At 37.0% G+C, this 6,243-nt stretch overlaps 1 non-coding gene across 1 annotated transcript; it reads right to left on the bottom strand.

The window, feature by feature from the left end:
- Positions 1–5,466: 5,466 nt before the first annotated feature.
- Positions 5,467–5,540, bottom strand: Trnat-ugu. Its single transcript has one exon. It is a non-coding gene; the product is annotated as a tRNA-Thr (tRNA).
- Positions 5,541–6,243: the final 703 nt, after the last annotated feature.

Below are 6,243 nucleotides of genomic sequence, written 5' to 3'. Positions count from 1 at the left end.
AACCTATTGTGCACAGTCTGAGTCATAACACAACATCCTGTGGCTGCACGAAAAGCATTATTCAACATGGTGGTGTTGCTGTCAGGGTTCCTCCGAGCCATAATCTGTAGGTAGCAATCGTCCATTGCAGTAGTAGCCCTTGGCGGCCTGAGTGAGGCATGTCATCGACAGCTCCTGTCTCTCTGTATCTCCTCCGTGTCCAAACAACATTGCTTTGGTTCACTCCAAGACGCCTGGACACTTTCCTTGTTAACAGCCCTTCCTGGCATGAAGTAACAATGAGGACATGATCAAACTGCGGCATTGACCGTCTAGGCATGGTTGAGCTGCAGACAACACAAGCCATGTACCTCCTTCCTTTTGGAATGACTGGAACTGATTGGCTGTCGGACCCCTCCATCTAACAATCACTGCTCATGCATGCTTCTTTACATCTTTGGGCGGTTTTAATGGCTCTCTGAACAGTCAAAGGGACTGCGTCTGTGATACAATATCCACAAAGCTTCAATTGATCGATCAATATAGTGATAATGTTCCTATCATTTGACTGTGACATCAACAAAAAACTGCATGCAGTGTAACTGCTATGAGAAATGACTATGAGAACCTCCAAATGGAGATAGTTCTGGATACTTACGTATGTCCACAAAAAAAGGATAATTTGGTTACAGCAAGAGCAAGGAATGACAAAATAAGAATGATTTCCTGTTCACACATCTAAACATTGGAAATTAAAATGAAACATAAGGTAGATCAAAATTAATGTACCTTTCCATATCATGTTAGTGTGCATACAATGCTAGAAGTTAAGAAACTAGTAGTCCCAAAATCCTACATCAGACTTTTGACAATGCTCATCCTGGTAGTGACATTATAAGTTAATGATAAGTTATACACATATGAGAATCAACTTGAAGTTACTGATTGTTTTTGGGTAAAATATTTCATCATGACACGTAATACCTTTGAAATGGTCCAGGTACATACTGACTTCTGGAATGTAGTCAGAAACATCCAAAGGTAATAGCATCTCCCATTTACATGCTCACACAGCCACAGTCTGCAGACCTGTGTTCACAATCATAGAGCCACGTGAAAAATTCATAATAATGAGTGCATACTTTTATATTGCAGAAATTATGACTTGCCAAAGTAGTGAGAGTTTCTTGTTACTATAGTTGTTAAACTAATTGCATCAACTATGTACTTATGTACTTCTCAAATTTTTGGATGTATGCATTTCAGATGCTGAAGTTTCTTTGATGGCATGTTAAAAGCAATACATTAAGCACTGATTTGAAAAAGTATTATTGTTTTGTTAAAACATTTTATTATTATTATACTAAAACATGCTTTTATGATTATTATCATTAAAATTGTAGGAACTTCAGGCTTGTTAAAAGGCCAATAAGGTAATGTGGTATGTGTTGTCCTTACAACACAACTGAAACCTGGTTCTGTGCCTGCTGCATGTAGCACATATAATTTGCTGCTGGCGAAGTAACCCTTGCCATTGAACTACATCCCAGCCAAATGATAACTGTGGCAACACCACTGAACATTCAATGCATTCATCAGATAATTAAGAATGACCAAAGGAATCATTTGTGAGCCTTGACAGATTACTTATTTTCTATTTCAGTGTGTTCCATACTGAGCATGGGAAACTGCATTTTGAAAAATTCAATGTTCACTGGGAACAAGAGAATCTAACCATTCATTCACACACCCTGTTCAATAAATCTCAACATGAAGAAAGGCCTTTAGGTCTGTTGAATGAGTCAAGTTATATATTACAACAGGTAGAAACAGTTACTGCTGGCTACTTCTATAAAGTGTACTAACAACATATGATTAGTGATGTTCTACTTACACTGACAATTATGGTAATTACTTCTAGATAACTTTATGTAAATACATAGGAGAGAAATAGCTACTTTCCAAAAAGCAATTGCTTTTCCTATGCTAATTATATGCTGTTTTCATCTAACACTTATATAAAAGTTTTTATATAACTTTACAAAGGTATCTAGCTATTGAAAAATTCAGGTTCCATCTGAATACAAATATTAGTTATGTGAAATTTTATATTCCTGAGTCTAAGTTTTCATTAAATTTTAGAAGTGGGTAATGATGTGTTTTTGTACTTTGCATTTGAATATTTGGCGATTTTCAATTCCCTGCCTAGTCTCCACCAACAACCTGTTGTAGACTTGTGCACCAGAATATAAAACTGGATTCCGAACCCTTGAGAGGGACGTGTACTCTAGAGGAATTTATTTCTACTTCTGGTATTGTGGTTGCAAATTTCTGAGTTTGTTGAACTGGGAATATGCATGCTGGAATGCAACTATAAGAATCCCTAGGTCCATGAAGAGGCATCTGCAATATGTTTTATTATCAGCTTCACACAATGTTCTTACTGCACACTTCTGTAGACTAACCCTAACTGTAATGTGCCAGAAGATTATACCATAGGACCAACAGGACAGAACTGAATTAAAGTATGCAAAATGTGATAGTAATCTTGTCTGCAGATCAGCACAATGATAAGGCTTTCTCAGTACAGTGCATGCAGAAATGAGCCTTATCATGAGTGTGTGCACATGCTACCATCACCTCACCTTATAATACATATGGATTCACAGGAACTTCCAATATGGATATTTATCCTGTGTATAACCATTTATCTCTACTTATAGTATCGGTAAGTTGTTTTAATTTGTTCAGAATTACATAACATGGGTTTTACTAATATTAAGGGTTCACCTGTTCACTGTGAACCTGGTTAAGCCTGTTCATTATCCTTCTGAGCATGTCTGCCATGAGTGAATGTCATTTGGTCCTTCATTAATATACATTCTAGTTTCTGATGAGCCCTCCAACATTCCAAATAAATCATTTATGTAGACCAAGAACAGGAGTGGGCCAAGCACTGAACACAACAATATTTAATTTTATTCCTGTACAGTCATTTGCTAATGTGATCCTCTGGTTTCTAATGTTAAGGTATCAGTCCAGCCATGTAAAAGGGCAATATTTAATGTCCTATCATTTTAGTTTCCCTAGCAGAATTTCATGATTATATTATCAAAATACCTTGGTAAGATCACAAAAAAGATGAAAAGGCTAATGTTTATTGTTTACTTCTACTAGAACTGAGTTCATAAGATCATATATTGCCTTCTCTGTAGGGAAGCCCCTATGGAAGCCAAACTGAGCTGCTGTTAAAAGGTTCTTCTCAGAAAACTACTTTATTAAAACTTTTCAAGAAGGCAGCAAGGATGGAAATTGGTCCATAGTTAGAGGTCACATTGATATCTTCCCCTCAAGCCAGCACAAAATTTTATTACTTTTGGGGTGAGGAGCCTGATGTACCCTCCCATGTATAGTAAAATATGTAGTCAACCAGTGTTATTAATTAAAATCTTCATATACAATCACATTTGTGTCATTTGTATGAAGTCTTATTAGTATCCTCTCTCATTGCTTACTGAAGTTTAAAACATTTCCTGATGGGGACATACAGACAGTCTGGACTCCTACTGTGTATGCTGCCAGATTTATTACTGAAGCATAACACCCATAGAGCAATACACACAGTGGTCTATGGCCTGGGATTTTATTCCACCTCTGGTATTTAGCCACTCCCCTTTCCTCATATTACACCAACAGTAATGTAATAATAATTTACATCCATCTAAGTGGATCTATCAATTTCTGTGACTTTCAGATGATGTTTTATTAAGCACAGCATACCTGCAAAAAAAGTTTTGGTTTTTCAGTGACATACATAGATATAAGGAGCTCATTTTTCTTACTGAACGAGCATCTTGTATGTTAATGGAAAAGTCTAAATGCATTACGATTGTTACCATTTGTACTGTGCAATTTGCCATTTGTTCTTTTTCCACTGATTGTTTCAACTGTCCCTAGTTATCTAGCAGCTTTATCTTTTGTAAAAAGTTGCCCTAAAGAGACCCAACCAGTATACTGGAAATTACAGTGACTGGCAAACAGTGTTCTGCTGACACTGAACACTTCTGGAAATCAGCTGTGAAAATATACTACTAGAAAAATTCATATGTCGACAATGCCATGCCTGGTGCTACCATGTGAAGAGTCTGGCATACTCTCCAAACCATAATATAAAATGTATTCTAAAAATACTATTAATTTAAGGAAAATTTCACAAATCATGTTAAGACAGAAGGATTATGTAGTACTTTTAAAATACTTCAAATAATCAGCTTCCTTTCATATTTTCTACAGAATTCTTTAAATGATTTCATACTGCATTCATCTGTCATTTTCACTTATTTGTCCCACTATCATATGATTCTGATCCTGGACTATTTTCAAGTATTTAAAACAGAAGCATCATATACAGGAAGTATATGCATCAGTTAAGAATTGAACACAAAGAATGTCAGATCTCAAGATATGTACAGTGGTACATTATGCCATACAGTTTCCTGCTCCTGTGATTAATTAGTGTTCATCACTGTTGTGCATATGACTATATGTATTTGTCACAAATTTGGAAATATTAGCTACGTTATTATGGGAGCTCATCAATATTAATCAGTTGTTGCAAGAACCTTATGCTAAGTACACACAGCCATACAATGATACAATGTTTATGTATTCAGTATAATATATAGATGGTGCTATTCTGTCATATAGATTTAAAATCTTGTCACCCGAGGGCACATATGCATATTTTCACACCATGATAAAAGGCTGGAAATTTTCTAGACAATTTTACTACAGTACTACAACAAAATGTTGTAGAGCCATAGAAACCACAGTAATTGTTATATTCACATACATAAAGAGCCATAGTATGGAGAAGATGAGAGATAACAAATCATGGCAGTCTTATTTTAATTTTCATTCTTTTTTCATTACATGGCTATAAAAGCACAGTTTTAAACATTTATATACTTGAATGGTAGATTGTATAGCTTGTCTTTATTTTATATTAACTAATCTTACTACTTTTATATCCACATTGAGAATAACACACATTTTGTACCAGTACCTTCTATGCTAGTCGAATCATCAACTTTGTATACCTATTGTGATGTAGCAAGCTGGGATCTTCTTACTTCCTCTCGTTTTGCCACCTGCCTCCTTAAATTCATTTTATTTTCAGTTTTGCCTAAATACCATCAACATGCATGAGTATAATCTGCATTTCCATAAAAGAGAAAGGGTGACCCTCAGTCTTAAAGAACATCACACCAGATCTAATTTTGTGCTTAGTTTTGTGTATGTAATTAATTTCCTGATACATTGTGACCATTCCTAGTTAACTATATATGACGGTAGTATCTGTTCCCGAAAGAACAGTTACCGTTGATGACCGCGCAGCTTTGCTAGAAATGAAATGACAATTAAATGGACACCCTAGCTGCAGACAGGCGTTGATGTACTGCATTGGGGAGATGTTGAAAATGTGTGCCCCCCCACCGGGACTCGAACCCGGGACCTCCTGCTTACATGGCAGATGCTCTATCCATTTGAGCCACCGAGGGCACAGAGGATAGTGCGCCTGCAGGGAATTATCCCTTGCACACTCCCCGTGAGACCCAAATTGCCAACATGTCCACACCACTACATTCATAGTGCACCTAATAGATGTTCGCCCGTCATACTCATTACTCGTGGCAAATTAATCTACAAAGTCCCATACGAGTTCAGGCATAGCATGTGCGTTCGCACAAGGTCAATGACCGGGAAGCCATATTTTAATTATATATATGACGGTAGTATCTGTTCCCGAAAGAACAGTTACCCTTGATGACTATGCAGCTTTGGTAGAAATGAAATGATAATTAAATGGACACCCTATCTGCAGACAGGTGTTGATGTACTTCATTGGGGACATGTTGAAAATGTGTGCCTCCACCGGGACTCGAACCCGGGATCTCCTGCTTACATGGCAGATGCTCTATCCATCTGAGCCACCGTGGGCAAGAACTGCAGAACGGGTTTTTACTGCTCATAGATGTTCAACAGAAAATGATTGTAGCAGTATGCTCATGTTTGCCTGCAACCTATTAATGAGGCTTATCTACATTTACCAATGGTGAACTGGCCGTATAACTGTGCAATAGTGGGGGGTTGTGGACAGTGAAAATAAAGAACTGTGAAACGCAACTTTGCAACTGTCAGCTACATCATTTACAGTAGTCAGTGTTGAATATCCACCTCCCATTTTACAGACAGTATAACAAT

The sequence above is a fragment of the Schistocerca piceifrons genome, chromosome 2, assembly GCF_021461385.2.
Source record: "Schistocerca piceifrons isolate TAMUIC-IGC-003096 chromosome 2, iqSchPice1.1, whole genome shotgun sequence".
Classification (NCBI taxonomy): domain Eukaryota; kingdom Metazoa; phylum Arthropoda; class Insecta; order Orthoptera; family Acrididae; genus Schistocerca; species Schistocerca piceifrons.
This window is presented reverse-complemented; position numbering and strand designations above follow the sequence as displayed.